This window comes from Crocodylus porosus, unplaced genomic scaffold, assembly GCF_001723895.1.
Source record: "Crocodylus porosus isolate Cpor-Errol unplaced genomic scaffold, CroPor_comp1, whole genome shotgun sequence".
Classification (NCBI taxonomy): domain Eukaryota; kingdom Metazoa; phylum Chordata; order Crocodylia; family Crocodylidae; genus Crocodylus; species Crocodylus porosus.
In genome coordinates this window covers 19925223-19942357 of record NW_017728928.1, presented here as the reverse complement: position 1 = coordinate 19942357, position 17135 = coordinate 19925223, and the positions used below count along the sequence as shown (strand labels likewise).

Sequence of the window (17135 nt, the reverse complement as noted above, 5' to 3'; positions counted from 1 at the left end):
GACTCGATGCGAGATGGGGGGGGGCTGGTGCGGTTGTGCGCGATGCGGGGGGAGGGAAGCGGGGCCGGGGTGCGGCTGGTGCCCTCCTGTCATTTCTGTCTCGTGCAGAAGCACCGTCCCTGCCGGTAACGCCGCCGGTAACTAATAACTTGAGTCAGGGCACGGCTGACGGGAGAAACAGCAGTGTGCTTGGGGAATGATCCTTTTGCACCTTCGGAGGCAGATATGCAGACGCGCCCGGCTGTCAGCGATACCGAGACCCGGGCTTAGCCCCTAAGCAAGAGTCCTCGAGTCCCCAGAGGCCGGTCCTCGACTGACAGGCAAAAGGTCGCTGTCACCTTGAAAGGGGGGTAATGCATTCAGGGGTGCTTTTCTGTAGAAGGTATCAAGGTTTCACCTGTTTCAACGTCTTTCCCTTGTCAGGGTGGATTTGATGTTCAAGAAGGCCAGGGCACCAGCTACGGTTACGCCAGTGTAAGGTGGGCACAGACAGTTCTGGGGGCCTCTCACTGTTTCAGTTTATGACCCCCACCGCTTCCGCAAAGCTCCTCTTCCTAACCTGTGGCAGGCCTGTTATTTTAGCCTTGGGATCCCACACAGCTCTGGTCACACACTTCAGTCCTGGTCTGTGGCACCCCCTTGTATTCTGGTCCTGATCCATCCCAGCCCTGGCAGTGCCCCTTAATCCTGGCTGCTAGCATATCTGCAGTCCTAAGCTTCCTCACCCGCCTGCACCTCTGAGCTAATTCACCCTGTCCTGAAGGGACTTTCACTTTTGTCTCTCACCCAGCTTCCAGAACAGCTCTAACCTAACCCGCAGAACGCCCTCTTCACTGGTTTTGTTCTCCACCACCACACATACTTCCCTATGAATACGGGAATGCCCCACCGGTCTAGTCCCTAGGGTCTTCTAGCCAGGGACTTGTCTTACAGCACATATGGGCAGTTTTGTACCCACCAGAGACTAGGGTGAGACTCAACTATCTCATGTTCACCTGTTAAGACTTGTTAACATTTAACATTATTTAATCACAACATCTTTCAGCAGAGCACTTCTCAGCAGAGCGTATCTTTTAGCACTTGCCAGTCCTGCTGCGGGTTCTCAGGTGATGTAAACTGGCTGAGCTATGCTGAAGTCTTTGGAGCTATGCTGATTTATACTAGCTGAGGGCTACTGAAAGGGCTTTATGCGTATTATTTATTTATGTTTCAAATCCCTTTGAATGACCATACACAAGCCACTGGACATGATTCAGTTGCCCCGTTACATTGATTCAACTTTAACTAGGGAGTTACTCTGAAACTACGCCACCAAAGCCCGACTAAAGCAGGAGGGAAACTTTTCCCTAGTGCATTTCTCATTTGTGAATATTTAATCCAATTGTTTACACAGAAATTACATCTCACTTGTCCCATCTTCCAAAATATCTGCAACTCTGCTGATAGGAAAAACGCTGTGCAGCATCTCTGAACAATTCATTTTTCCTTTTCTTAAATCATAATCAGATGTGGCTTTAAGGAGCATTTGATTTCTTAGTCTTCTTCTTGAACATCAAGAATAATAACAAAGAAAAGTACTGGCAAGTCGCTGCAATTCTTTGGCTGACTAAGCCCTCTCCCTTCAGAAAATTAATGCAGTTAAGATCATTTAAAATGAATACAAGTTACAGACATATGTTCTTCGTACAATGTTTGTTCAGCTATTGCTCTGTACATGTCAAGTCTACATTTGAGCAGAGTTCTATATTGTAAATGTGCACATATTTTCTCTGCACTTTTGATGAATTGGGCAGAGACAGGTGAATTTTTAAATGTTTATTATAAAATTCAGTGCCCTTCATGTGGTCACATTTGTCTGTCACTTAGATCTGTGGCATCAGCAGCCTGTGCCTTCTGTGGGGAGGCGGTGGAGGAGACACTCTTCCATAGTAACTGCCTTGATTTGCCCCTGGCTGCAGCTGCTCTTTGCCACCCGTAGCATCCTCTGCGATGTGCTAGGCTTGGACTTCTCTGAGACAACATAGATCTCCTCTGTGCCACCCAGGAGCTGAGGGGAGCAGGATCTACTTGGTCATTTTCCTGCTGGACCAAGTTGAGATGATAACCCTGAATTGCTGCAGGAACCAGCATACAGGGGCCAGCTTGGACGACGCCTGCCAGCTCTTTTAGTTTTTGGTCGAGGCACGCGTCTCCTTTATGCTCAGACACTTCACCTTGCAATACACAGGTTGTGTCACGCCGGGCTATCAAGGTGGGCACTATGCATGGTGGAAGACAGATAGAGAGATGGGCAAACAGACAAACTAGATATCAAATCCATCTTTTGCATTGAAGTCATAAGGTTTTCTTAACTGTGGAAACATTACTGATGTTGGTATATATAGGAAAGCTAGATTCTTTGTTAGTAAAATGTGGGCTTCCTTCCAGAAATATTCCAAAGCGGCGTGAATCAAAAGAGCATGCTATAGGCATGATGGCCCTCAGTGGAGACCAGGAATCTTTCATTCAGCCATACGTTAGATCGTACAGAACTAGATCTTCTGCTGGTGTAAATCAGTCTTGTTTTCTTGCTGTCATTGGAACTGTACTAATTTATACCGCCTGAGGATCTGGCCCATTGTATATATGGAGGCATGTGAAGTCTATTACAAATCTATACACATGTACATATTTCCATGTATACATTTCCATCTGAAAACATGATGGTGCTGTTCTTTTTTCATAGTAATTTTTATTCCTGATGAGCTTATGGAAGGTCTTTCGACCCTTGTGGAAAATATTTTAGGCAACACTGATTTCTGCATTTTGAAGATGATAAATTATATTCATAAATTGGCTGCTGAAGTTTAAATAAACTTCTCGTGAAGTATATGCACTTTTGCCTTTTACTGATGAGAATAATTTTTAAAAATCTTAGAAGGCAGGTGCTTTGCGGGGAAGCACTTACTAGGCCTGTGGCTGGGCTTTAGTTTATGAAAATCAGTCCTGTGACTGAAACCAGCAGATTTGCATAACACAGCTGTAATTTAAAACACAAACAAAAGATGGTTGTGTGAAATGAGTTCCTTGGTGCCCTGTAGTTCAGTTTTTCTGTTGTTAGTGTGTACCTGTGATACAATGGTCATAATTGCATGAACAAAGCTGCGTAAGCATGCTCTTTATTGGACTGTTCTTTCAGCTGCAAGGCTCAAATGTTTTGCTACCAAAGATAATTCTGTAGAACATAGTAGAATAGCTTTTATGCAGCATAATATTAGGATTTAATTGTGATTGTGTTAGTAAATTGAATCCATGGTCAAAGGAATTTATGGGTATACTAGGAAGATTTAATAAGCAGGAAAGGAAGGACTGCAAAGGGAAAGGGTTGTCTCTGTACTCTGGGTGTATTCACTACACAAAAACTTTTTATAGGCTCACAGTTTTCTAGCCTTGTGTAAAAAGTGACTTATTTGAATTAATCATTATTGCTGTTTGTGTACACCAAATCCCAAGTCTTCAAAGGCGATGGTAAGAAAAAATCAGTCTTCTGAGCCTGACTCTGATCCAACTCACATGAGAGTAAATCAGGAGCCTCCCAGTAAAGTCCATGGAAGTGTATGGGTGTAGCAGATGTAGTAGCAGGGAGAAGAGAATCAAACTGCATGGATCAGGTTCATCAGAATGCTGTGGCTGCTTTGTGCCATCCCAGTGACACCAAACAGCTGTAAAAGTGGCTGAACCAATAAATTAGAGTTAGACTGTTTTGTGTCACTGCTTTGCTTGGCCAGGAAGCCATCTAATAACAAACCTATCTCATGTCTGTAAATGTGAGGGTTACAGGGAAGTGTAGCCTATTTACTCCTATCATGGGGGAAATCTGAATTCTCTGGGTCTGTGCACTGTGTGGAGTCCTTACCACTTTATACAGTAAAGAATAGCAGCAATGAAGGAGTTAACAGGTGCAACATTATTAATGAGGGAGTCTCAGTGGGAAAGGGCATTTCCAAGTCCCTAGTGTGAAGTTAGTAAATGCCCTTTAAATGTGTAAACAGTATGAAGCTGTAATTTATCTCAGCCTAAAGCAGCTGGAGCAGAGCCGCTGCTGGGATTCTCATTAACACCTAGGGGGCAGGAATCTCCAGCTACCACCCAGCCGAGGGGCATTACTGTGAAGGCAGGATCTGGAGAACCGTAGTATGAACAATGCCCCGGGTTCCCCATGGGCGAAAGGGAGTTGCTTTCTACCAAGTAGCGCTATATTTGTTAACCACGGGCTGCTGTTTCAGTAAGCCCATTTCTTTCTTGTAATCTCACTGAATATTTGTCTTCTTAAAAGTGATCACCCACATTTCTCTCCCACCTCTGGCAGCAGGCCAGAGGAGACACAGAAAAGGCTAGTTTAAACGTGTCTTTCTAGAGTGTCCGTTGGATAATTCTCTCTTCTTCCTGAAAATGCCAGTCTTTCTCACTACTTTTGGTATCTTTTTTTTCCCCCTTAAGATGAGCTCTGCTTTCCATTAAAGAATGATGTTGTAGCTGTGATGGTCCAGAAATTATGCGAGAGGCAGGATTTTTTTAAGAGTGATATCTTTTATTGAACCAACTATGTAGTTGCTTCAATAAAAGATATCACCCCAAGAAATTCTTGCACTTTCTATTAAGTGAATTTATGTTTTGCAATGAAACAATGATCACATTCTTAATGTTAATAACCTTATTATATGTTTACACTTCAAAAGTCCACTTGATTTAATTTTCTTCTCAATCATCATGATGTTTTCTAGGTTTGTTCTGCAAAGTAGAATGACTAGAAAACTTTTTAGTAACTATAAAACTGGCTGGAATTATTTAGTCTAGCTGGAATGAGGTCATTGGGGATGGTTCATCTTTGAGCAGGTGGTTATACTAAATGACCTCCTGACGTCCTTTCCAACCTCAATTATCTATGATACTGTGATTTCTCTAGACGAGGGGAAGAGAGGCGAAGGCAACCTAATTTATATTTACATGAATCTCAAGTATTTTTTTAACCATGAAAATGAAATACTTTCCATGTATGTAGTACTTTAATCAAAGACACTTAATGCCTTTTGCATTTTTACAAATGTTTCCTAGAAATGCTTGCTGTATCAGAACAATTGCTCATGTAGTCCAGTATCCTGGTTCTGACAGTAGCCAGTCCCAAATGCTTCAGGAGAAAGTGCAAGTCCTGTAAAAAGGTAGGGTAAGTTTAACACTAACATCAGATCGAAGAGTGCTTTCATTCCTGTTTTGCAGTTACGTAAATAGCCACAGAAGTTAAAAGACTTCTGGCTCAGGATCTCAGAGACCTTAGAGGAGAGCCCTTGATTCCTGACTCCCAATTCTGTGCTTCAGCACTATCAACAACATGTTTAAAATACAGCTAAATCTTGCAACAACCATGATAAATCACAGGGTTAATTTAATTGCTGTCAGTGAATATGTGTGAGTAAAGCCTGATAAGGGTGTTAGGATCTGGCCGATACTCTGTGTATTGCTCAAGGCCCTCTGGATAGTAATACTTCGGGGGAATTCCTGAATACAGTCAAACTTCCTAAAGGTTGTGTGGCAGTCACCCTTTCTTCCTGTTCTGAATTAGCTGCTGATAAAGGAAATGAGTTTACAATATCTAATAGAGCTTTCGGAGTTCATATCAGCAGCTCCTGGGTATCAGGCCTTACAGTTCAATTGTTACATTTAGGTGTTCTTCAGAAGGCGCTTATGCCTTTTAGATACATGAGACTTCTGGATTAGACATCACTTCATCTTTCCTAAGAAATGTCCAGGCTTATTAGAAAGCAACTGCTTCACTAGGATAACATTGCTACAAATAACTTTTTCAAGTGTGACTGTTTCAGTCAGTTGGTTCAGTTTAGTCAAATAGGCACTGTGCTTATTAAAATGCAACGAAGTTCCCTTCCAAACTCAACAAAACATGCATTGCCTTAATCAAGACTATATAGCTTAATATTATTACCCATCAACAAAAGTCATAATAATCCTATTCGGCCACCCCTTACTCACTAATAATCCTTGCCCATCCTGAGCACATCACCTTTCAAACTCCAGCATGCAAAACTGGGCTTTGCAATACACCTGGAAGGTCAACAAGCCCAAGCTGTGGCAGAAAAAGACCATGGTAGAAAAGTGAGCAGATGGTGGAAAAGTGTGCTCACTAGAGCTGGTAGTGATATTGCCTGCTTCACTCGGAGAAAATAAGACTAAGGAAATACAATCCCACACAACAGCAGCATTCAAGAAACAGAAGTTCCCAGCTAGGTTGCCTGTGTTTAAACCTGAATTATCCTGGGACGGTTGTTGTTGTTGTTATTATTTTAAATTTGTTCAATAAAATCTTTTTTATGAAAAGTAGGATTTTCAGTGAAAACAATTTTTTCCCTTAAAACTGATTTTTTAAAATTTCTATTTTTGGTTTTGGCCAAAAATATCAGTTTTGGGGGTTTAATTTTTAGAGGAAAGTTAAACTTCCCACAATAAAAACATTCTTTATTATTTCATAGAGCCTGAGTTTCCTACACTCTCCATGTATAAAATACAGGTCCCTGGCTTAAAGAGCTTACACCCTGAGGGACTGATCCTGCTATCAATTTGAATTCGGACTCTACCCAAGCATAACAGTTCATGCCGGTGACCCTCTTTTCAGAATGAGGTTTTAAAGGATGGAACTGGCAAAGAAGTGTGGAGATGATATACTCCAGGAAGGGAATAGGGAGGAAGGAAATGGCTTGGAGATTTGTTGTTGCAATCCAGGTGGCTTGGTTCCCAGGTTAGTACACACAGGGACTCAGTTGCTTGTTTGCCATTCCAATGGGCATACAAAATGCCAGGATGTAGTTGCATAAAAGTTTTGAGTGTCGCTGTCTCCTCAAACCCGTTATTTCTTCAAGCATCATCTGCTCTGCACCCCCTGAACAACAGTTCTGCACCAACCAGCATCAGTCTAATCTAGGAGTCGACAACTCCTGGCACACATGCCAGAGCATGGCACATGGAGGCATTTTGCTTGGCATGCATGCCTCAGGGCAGATGGTGGGGAAGGGACCCAAGCCGTGCTACTGTAAAAGGGATCGGGCCCCTCCCAGCTTCCTCACTGTGTGCCCAGAGGCACGTGTGCACCTGCTGCTAGCGACAAGCAGAGCCAGGCTCCACAGACCTCAGTGCAGTGGCTTGCAGCCTGCCCACCACCTGCTGTGAGCAGCCTGGGCTCTGTGGCAGATGGCAGCTGTGGAAGGAAGCCGGGAGGCTGCAGACCACTGCACTGAGGTCTGTGGAGCCCCAGCTCTGCTCGTTGCTGGCAGTGGGTGCACGTGAACCTCCCGGCAGATGGCCAGGAAGGGGCTGGGGCTGCACTGCCACAAACAAGGGTCAGACCCCTCATGGCTTGCCCGCCACCTGCCCCTGGCATGCCAACATCTTACAAACTGGGGCTGGGGTGTTTTTGACATTCTGCCCAAAAACGTTGCTGAACCCTAGTCTGGCCCAAGCCTGTTGGCTTCCACCCTAAGTCTTTTAGGACAAGAGGGGATAGCTGAAAGAATACAGCATTAAAATGGCTCCTAAACTTAGATATTTGCTGACTTCTGACAGCACTGGTGAAAATAACCAGGGAGCTTTGCCCATACTTTTAACAGATTTAGTAGCATCTATAGATAAGAACTGCCTGTTGGCTTCGTAATTTTTTCTTAATCATTGCATTATTTTTAGCGTTGGAGATTAATTCAGCAAGAACTGGTATAGAACACTTTTTATAACTCCCTTTAACATGAACAAAATACCCTCACAGTTGCCTGGGATATGGAAAACACTGTTGGATAAATAAAGATAGCAGTGGGATGAGAAAGCCTGTTGAAAATGACCTCTGTAATTGGTTCCCATTGCAACCTATGGTGGTGGCTTCCTCTGAGAGGATTTGAACTGTACTCTGCACTTGCACGTCTCTCTGATGTCAATGGCACTTGCTCAGCGCCTTTCGGATTTTGACCCTATATTTTTGTATGCCTGGAGAATGTTTAATAATAACAGCTGTGATCACAGCGTGAAAAAGGAAACATATTGTGTTTTCAAATACAGGATTTGGCACAAGATACATGTGAAGGCTCTCACTACACTCGGCAGACTGTTCTGGGAGATGGCCTTGTTTCCCGCAGCACCCTTCACAAGTCTGGTCTGCACTCTGCAGCTGGATGGGAGACCAGGCTGCTAGTCACTACTTCTCTCAGGCAAAGAGAAATTTTGGCTCAGGGGTAGGAGAAACTAGTAAGCTATTGTCAAATAACAAAGCAAAAATCCTTCCAATGAGCACCTATCTTTCCAGGTAAATCTGGAACTTGACCTTAGTTATTTTAACGATAGTTTCTGGGAAAATGTTCAGAGGGCAAACCTATTAGAACAAAGATACTGGATAGATTTCCAGACAAGGTATATTATCATGGTTCAACTGATTTCAGTGGAGTTATATCAGATTATACCAGTTGAGAAGCTGGCCCTTTTCCTATCATCTTACACAAGTATTTAGCATTCACTACAATAATACTTCTCCTCAGTCTGTTTGAGCGGATGTAGTTGAGCAGCATAATGCATTTTCTCTTAGTCCTTGTTGGTAATAGAGTGAGAAGTTGAAACTGGAAAGAGAGGTGTAGCCACCAGTAAGTTCTGATGTACAGGCTGCAGGACCCCCTCAATAGCCTGTGCTGACGTAGGCAATGATCCACAAACTCCTGCTTGGCAAGAAGGAATCACTAAGCTACCTGCCCAACCTGCTTTGAAACTATAACACATTTAATTATGTATCCACGTGTCAATTTAAATGCAGATGATTGTGATTATTTCTAGAAGACCTGATACATGCAAAACTTTCTCTGTAGGCAATAGGGAGCAGCAGCAGTGATGAGAAAAGGAAAGGTTGAAAATTAGGACAATTTAGCAGTGGAACAGCCTGTCCAGCATATAATTCTTGTGTATCATACTAGCGCTCACAACATGGCATTCCAGATTTTTGTTTGACGTTGTAAGGTCATGAGACTGTGAGAACAAAATACACAGGAACTGGCTTTATTTGCTACATAAAGCACAGCAGCAGAAAGGGATCTTGGAGTCATAGTTGATTCCAAGATGAACATGAACCAACAATGTGACAAAGTGATCAACAGGGCAAACCTCACTTTATCATGCATTAGCAGATGCAGGATGAACAGGTCCAGGGAGGTGATGCTCCCCCTCTATGCGGCGCTGGTGAGGCCGCAGCTGGAGTACTGCGTCCAGTTTCGTGCGTCGCACTTCAAGAGGGATGCGGAGAATCTTGAGAGGGTCCAGAGGAGGGCCACTTGTATGGTTAGGGGCCTGCAGGCAAGGCCCTACGAGGAGATACTGAGGGACCTGGATCTCTTCAGCCTTCGCAAGAGAAGGCTGAGAAGTGATCTTGTGGCTGCCTATGAATTCATCAGGGGAGGGCAGCAAGGAATAGGAGATGCTCTATTTACTAGGGCAACCCTTGGAGAGTATCTAGGAACAATGGCCACAAATTGACAGAGTAGATTTAGGTTGGACATTAGAAAGAACTTCTTCGCAGTAAGGGTTGCCAGAACCTGGAATGGGAGGTGGTGCTCTCCCCCACCATGGGGGTCTTCAGGAGGAGACTGTACGGGCACCTAGCTGGGGTCGTCTGACCCCAGCGCTCTTTCCTGCTCAGGGCAGGGGGTCAGACTCAATGATCTGCTGAGGTCCCTTCCAACCCTAACATCTATGAATCTATCAATCTGTGATTTATAGGGTACCCCTCACTCTGTAGTTGTATCTATTTCCTTTCCCAGTAAGAGAAGTAGAACAGGCTTTCCTTGGAATTGAAGATGGGGGCAGGATCATCAGCTGGTGTTACACAGGACCAGTCAAAATGTAGCAGGATGGTCCTGTTTGAGCAGGGGATTGGACTAGATGACTGCCTGAGGTCCCTTCCAACCCTAGTTTTCTATGGTTCTATGACTGTATGATTCAATAGTACTTCCTTTCACATGACACGAAGAGGGTGGACAGCAGGGTAATTGTTCACAGGATTTTATGCAAAGACCTTGTAATCAGACATTGTTGCATTTTCTTGCCCTTCATTTTGTATTTTCTTATCTTTAACTGGTGATATGGTATTTCAATCAGGCTCAGAGAGAAGCTACTTTTTTACACATGAAACAAACTACAAAGGAATGAGAAGGAGGTAGACCTGGTACTCATCATGGAGGAGTTTTGATGGACTTGTTACACACACATTCATTTGGTTAGGGTCAGACACTGTTATAATCTGTGTTCAGCTCATTATGTCCTAGTGGGAAAACCTATTAAGCAGTTAACCAGTGGATGTGGATGTGTAAATCTCCAGCCAGAAGAAAGTACTTGGTCAGAGGTGATAAGAAGCACCTCTCTTTCTTTCGTATGACATTTTAAGGTTACAGCATTCATAGATTAATATCTAAATTTGATAACCATTCAACTGGTTCAGGGGTAGCTGCATGGATTGATTTTAGATCACCATTAAATGATCTAACTGGGCAATCATTCAAAATGTGTCGTCTGAAAAATTGCACCACAATCGCCATCTAGACTCTCTTTGATTTTCCATTTATGGAGTAGGTGTCCACATTTTCCATAAGAAGCACTTTAACCTGTTCATCCTGTTTGTCAGAGGATATCACTCGCTGACAGAAGAGGGAAGCTTTGAAGCAGCTGTTTTCCCCTAGGTGGGTAGAGCTGGATGCACTTCTTGACTGACCACAGGTCTTCAAGCTTTCTAGGCAGATGTTCGTATCCTGTGCTTGAAACTGTAGCATTTATACTGAAAAAGCTTAAACCAAAGTCAGGGCAAGTTGCTCATGGCCTGATTATTAGAGGCACATTTTATTTACCTTTAATGGTATTTGTGGGTGCTCACAACCATTTAATATCAGGCCCTCTGTCTCTGCCTCTGTTTCCCCATCTGTAAATTAAGGTTTTGGGGTAATATATTCGTAATGTGCTTGTGGGTGTGTAGATGAACAATATAAGCTTAATTTATGTGGTGAAACATCAGATATAAGGTTGGTTGGGGTTTTTTTGACGGGGTGTTCAGGAGCAAAATCATGAGTAAAGAATTGTCACCAGTACTACAATCACATTATGCAGGGAATAGGAGAAATACAGACAAACTCTTCAAGTTTGTCAGCAGGAGCTGTCAGCTAGGATTGATTCCAAGACAGAATTTATTGCCAAATGAGGGGCTGGTCCTGCAAGGTACAAAGTGCCCATAACTTCAGTTGATTTCTGCATCAACTGCAGCTTGTCAACCCCTCCCAGGATCTGGCCCTGAATCCTGGTTCAGTCTGAGGTAGGTTCATTCTGCAGCACTGTGGAGGAATTGTAATAAATGCAGATGGTTTTGTTATCAAGGACCAGATGGAGGGCAGTATCCATAGAAATATGGGCCCATAAGAGCTAGAGTCTCTAACTGTAGTCTCACAACTGATCCTTGCAGGAGAAGAGCTTTCTCACAGGCTTTTATTCTCAGGAAGCTTAAAGTTAAACTGATTTCCAACAAAAAGGTTTTTACACAAACAAAAAAGTGCAGTTAAGGCTAAAACAAAACCAGGCTTGGCATTCTGGTTTGGAGGTTTGCCTTCTCTTTAGTTTGTCCATGGCTAATCTCTGCCCTCCTCTTTCTGGGCCAAAGCATGACATCCTTATTCAGTTTTCACTGTCCTTACTAAGGCAAACTCCCACTGACTACAAAGAAAGTTTTGCCTATGTGAAGACTGAGCAAAGACTGAGTAAGAGTCTTAGGATTGGTAACTATCAGGGATTCTTCTTTAAAAATGCTTCTGGGGCTTATGCTGTCTATCCTTGAACAATACAAGCCCTACCTTATTTCCCTGAGGTATCCCAACTCTTTCCCTTTAAGGTCAGTTGTGGGAAGCAGGGCTTTGGTTCTTTACTGAAACAAGGAAAGGAATAGGACTTTGTTGGGTGTCAGGGAGGTTTCCTCTAAAATTGTGTGGATAACTTCATATTTCAGATGTTGCAAACTGAAGATATAAACTAGTCCCAGGTAGGGTGAAAGGGCTCTCCAAAATGCAACAGTCAGCGACGCTGTCTAGAAAGCAGTTGCTGACACAGCTTCATTTCTGCCTGGAGTGGAGTGCACCCCAGCAACAACCTAGCCCAACTCAAAAACCAACTCAGGATGAAACACCAGAGAAGAAAATAAGGACAGAAAATGCTTATTAACTGTTGGCACTAATCCTCCTCCTTATAATGCTGAACATTTTCCCAGTTCTGTTAACATGCAAAAGAAATTCATTGCTCTAAACACAATGGGTCTGAATTAATTTATATTATGTGTTTTAGTGATTAAATAAAGTAAATCTGTTCCTCTTCATTTTGGCTTTAGAAACTCTCATTGATTTCATCAGAGACAAACTGTAAGGTTTAGCAATGCCCAGATATCAGCTAGGGCCAAGAAGAAGCACATTGTGGTATTGCTCAAATAATTCAACATGAGGGAATTGCCCCGTCCTCCGAAAGATTTCAGCACTAAATAGCAGAATCTGTGTCTGGCACAGGACACTGCACCTCTGATAAGCCTCTATGTGATAGCACAGGAATATCTGCATCCACAAACACTCTTAAAACCCAGTATAAAGGCTTGTAGGATCAGAGTGTCTGTTTGCATAGAAAATTGTCATAATAAACCAAGGAAGTTACATAATATACAGGATTACATTTTGCTTCTATTTACATTTGTGCAGTCCCATCTACATTCACTCCAATTGCATGGGTGAAGCTGAGGGCAAGATTTGGCTTACAGCTTTCACTTGGGCTGCTGCACAACTGGCATCCCAGGTGAGGATGTATCCAGCTAGCACCCTGAGGATGTTCCATTTCACCCACGCGTTACTTCCAATACACGTATTTTCTCAACTTCATGAACAGGATATGCACAATTGTCTTCTCAGAATGGCAGGTGGCAGAGTTGAATTCTCTAATGCTGTCCCAACTCTGTTCCAATGAGCAGGCATTTGGGACTAAATCCTGTTTCACTTTGTATGCCTACATGGCACGTGCACAGCCACATTACTGCCATTTCTGACATCTTCAAGCAGCTCGCAATTCAGCTCTGTGTGCATAGGTCCTATATGGGCCTACTGAGTAGGCTCAGTAGGGTGGTGCTCCAGCTGGTATGGTTTGGGAAAGTCAGAATCAAGCAGGTACTTGTGTAAGGCAGGGGAAGGGTTTTGTTGCAGAAAAGTCATAACTACCAGCCTGAGGGGAAAGAAGGTCTTCCCATCTTTTACCCAATAGCTTAGAGATTAGGGCAGTTGCTCAATCACCCAGAGCAGGGTTGAACCTGCACCTTTTATTTTCCAGCCCAGTTCTCTAGCCACCAGACTGCAGGTTAGATATCACCCAAGCCTCTTTCCAGTCTTTTTTTTATAGCTGGACCACAAAGCAGACAAGCAAGGGAAATATGTGGGGCCCAGAGGAGAATTACAAGCCAAAGAACTGTGGCTCAGAAACTGTCCCAGTGCTGTTCATGCACTGAGTATTCAATGTGAGATAGAGTGGGCCAGCTTGAAGAGGAGGGCGAGACAGGTGCCCATGACTTGGTAGCTAGAGCACTTTACTGGGAAGCAGGATATGCAGTTTCAAGCCCTTTCTGGATAAGGGGGACCCAGAATCCATCTCTTTGGCTCTCTGGGCAGGTGCACTATCCACCGGGCTCTTAGGTGCAAAGGTGGAAGCCTCTTTCATTTTATTTCATGCAGAATGATTCTACTTTGTCACAGGGGGAAATAGAATCTTGAACCATTTATAAATACCAAAAAATGGCAGTTATGTGGCCATGTATGTAGCATTTAGGCATGACAAGTGAAATAGGATTTAGCCCTTCGTAACTAATCATGTTTATTCTGGTTCTGGCATGATCCGTCTCATTGACTTTTCCTGTTGCCTCCTAGACTTGGACATCCCTGTTCTACAGCTAGAGCTCAGTTCCAGGAATCATAGGACTATAATATTCACTGCAGTCTCTTCTAGTATATCTTTCCCCCCCTTCACTAGCAAAGTCAGAGGGATGTACTTTTATATTGCCTTAACACTCCTCCCAGAGCACCCCAGTAATTTTATAAGGTAGTTGAGTTTAAAAACAGATAGATTGATATTGGCATTTATAAACTAATATGGCAAAGATACTCAATGTTACAGTGATAAAAACAATGTAAATGCCTAGGTGGTCAGACTAACCCTGCTCTGAACTAGAACTGAAGTACACTGGTACACTGGCAGCATGAAGAAGTTTGAACTCCTGCTGTTTGCACTATAACTTTTCTGTGGAAAGCAGACAGAGATCATTCTCTACCACTACCAACCTGGGACAAGATTCACATTTAAAAACAAATTAATGTTATTTAGTAATATTATATATTATGGCACCCTAAACAAAATATATATCTTAATAAAATGGGATCACAATGGTTGGCAAGCATCAAACCGTTCTGATTTAAAATGTAATACCTTAGCATATCAAATCTTTTAAGGTCTCCCAAAGGATTTCATAAAACCAATGAATATTCAGTTATAATTCAAATCACATGAGTGTCCAAAGCGCCTACAGGGTACAATCCCCTAAAGGGTCATTTCTGAAAAATATTAATTTCAGTACAAACATGTTATGAAGCCAAGTAGGAACGGCTGACAAGGTTTACCTTTGACAGGATTCATGTAACAAAGAAGTGGCTCAAAAATGACTATTTCTTTATTGTCTACCCATTTGCAAAACAACACTTCTGTTCTCTCTCTTGGCTCTACAGTTTAAGATAAGCCTGAACCAGAACTCTGAATCAGAACAGCACTCTAGGGAAACTTTGGATCCAGATATGAAACTGGGGACTCAGATTCCTCTCTATAGACAATTACAATTAATTAACAGTGTTTTTAGAGCTCACATGGCATCACTGTTAATGCCAGTAAGGAAACAAAGAAACAAATACAAAATAATAATAATAATGTCAAATCGGTCTCTTTGAAATGAGTAAGAGTAACATTATGTAGAGACAGGAGTTTTACTTTCAAGCTTTCAAATGATTTTGCAACTAATGGAATGTCAGAAAATAACTTTCATAAGAGTGTCACAGTGATTGAGAATGATGGAAAACAAACTCTATTTTACTCTAGAAGCAGAATTTCTTTGCCAATGTCATTTATTGGCCCAAGTTTATAATTTGGAAAGATGTTACGCAAGCTTAAAGGCCCAACATGCACTTCCTCAGGAAGTGCACCCTTAAGGAAGGGCATTTTGTGCCTGAAAGCTTGTCTCATCTCTCCCAGGTGTACAGTTAGTCTGGTAAAGAGAAAACAAAATAAATCTTGCTTCTTGTGTATTCCCTGCACCATTACAACCACAACAATGGTACTGTATTTTACTTTGTCATAAGAAACATGTGAAGCTCCTAAAATATGCTGTAGATTTATGGAATTTAAGGCCAGAAGGGACTGTTAGATCAGCTAATTTTTCCAGCGAGTTTGTGAATTGCACCAAATCTGTACCTTTCAAATGCAGGCTGTCTGATGCACCAGTACTGTAGGCATGTCAGCATTGTGGGGTGACAGAGCCCTACCTTCCTACTAGGGTTCAAAATATGCAGTGGCTGAGCCCCCGTAAACCTCCCCCAAGAGACGAAATCCCCTGTCCTGTCCCACACCTTTCTAGGCAGCAGCCACTGCTGCTTCCGGCTGCCACTGCCACAGACACCACTCTCTCCAAGAGTCAGAGTGTAGTTCAAACCCTGCCTCCTACTCACCAGTACAGCTTGAAACACAGCTGCTCATGATCCAGGTAACTAGTGTAAAGTGCATGCATTGCCTTTATCCATATGTGCCATTGCAAAAGCCAGGCAATAGTGTGTCCTCATGTTAGCGTAACTCCTTCCACACCTGACTCATAAGTACCTCCAAAGGATTTGTGCCTGAGAATGAATTTGGCTAGTTGCATGCATGACATTTTAGAGTTTTTTCTTACATCCAAAATGGAAGAAAAGAGCTGAAAAGCGTGATCTCCCTGGACTGCACTGCACTCAGGCCACCTTTGGTAAATATCACAACGATTAGGTGTGCGTTCAGCATCTCCAGAAGATGGATTTTATTGAAGATGATCTAAGTTTTTGGTGAGTCAAGTGTTTCCACTTCTAACCCACTAGGCATGAAATTTGAGGTTGAGTAATTGCCAAAGCTAGGGGACAGTTGATCCGATGAGCTGTAAGAAAAGGTCTTTGGCTTCTTCCCTAGACTTTTGTTACGTAGGGTATTGTAATGACGAGATGCATGGGCAGAAAGATAAGCCTGCAAATTCCCCTTGGGATGAGGGTCACGTCAGCTTTTCAGATTGGTTTCCTCTTTCCCAGAGGAAAAGCTGCCATCTTCTCACTTGTACAGTAGGAAGGGCATAAACACATACGCACACACTTCTAATACTTATTGACCCACTGACTCATGAGCCAACATCATCAGCTTAAAAGGCTCCCTGGCAAAACCAATAAGCCAAGGTGTAGACTAGCTGTTGAGTCACCAAAGTGGGAGGACAAAATATGCATGAGTAAATGGGGTATTTTTGTCTTTTTTTTACAGTAAATTGATTCTTTTTGATCTGTCTTGTGGAGAGGCTAGAATTCGAAATAAGATTCTCCCTCCTTGTTTGGTTGACTCATAGACAGAGACATAAACACATTGATTTGTGTAAATTTGTACAATAGCCAGAAAAGTTCACTCCCCAGTTGCTTGCATATATAGACAGTTCCAGGACTTGACACCTGCTATCCCTAGATGGGAATCAGACATGGGAAAAAAAACTACATGAGGAAAGCTAACAAACAAGCTGCTTCAAACACCAGTAACTTTATTATGCTAGGCTGCAACCCTTACCTGGAGCTATTTGTTCACTTTCCTGATTGTTTTTTCTCTGCTCATGATCATTGCACACATGCTTCCAGTGCAGTTGACAGGTGTGGCAGACATACAGCTGAGAGTACAGGCAACCTACCATTATGATACTTCCATAGCATTTACTTCCTTAATATCAAACAGCCTTATACATAAAATGAAGG

The 17135-nt window shown here is 42.8% G+C and overlaps 1 protein-coding gene across 1 annotated transcript in view; it reads left to right on the top strand.

Annotated features, from left to right (window-relative positions):
- NTN1 (netrin 1) overlaps positions 1-17135 on the top strand; it is a 229993-nt gene that overhangs the window by 1201 nt on the left and 211657 nt on the right. The window lies entirely within an intron of this gene.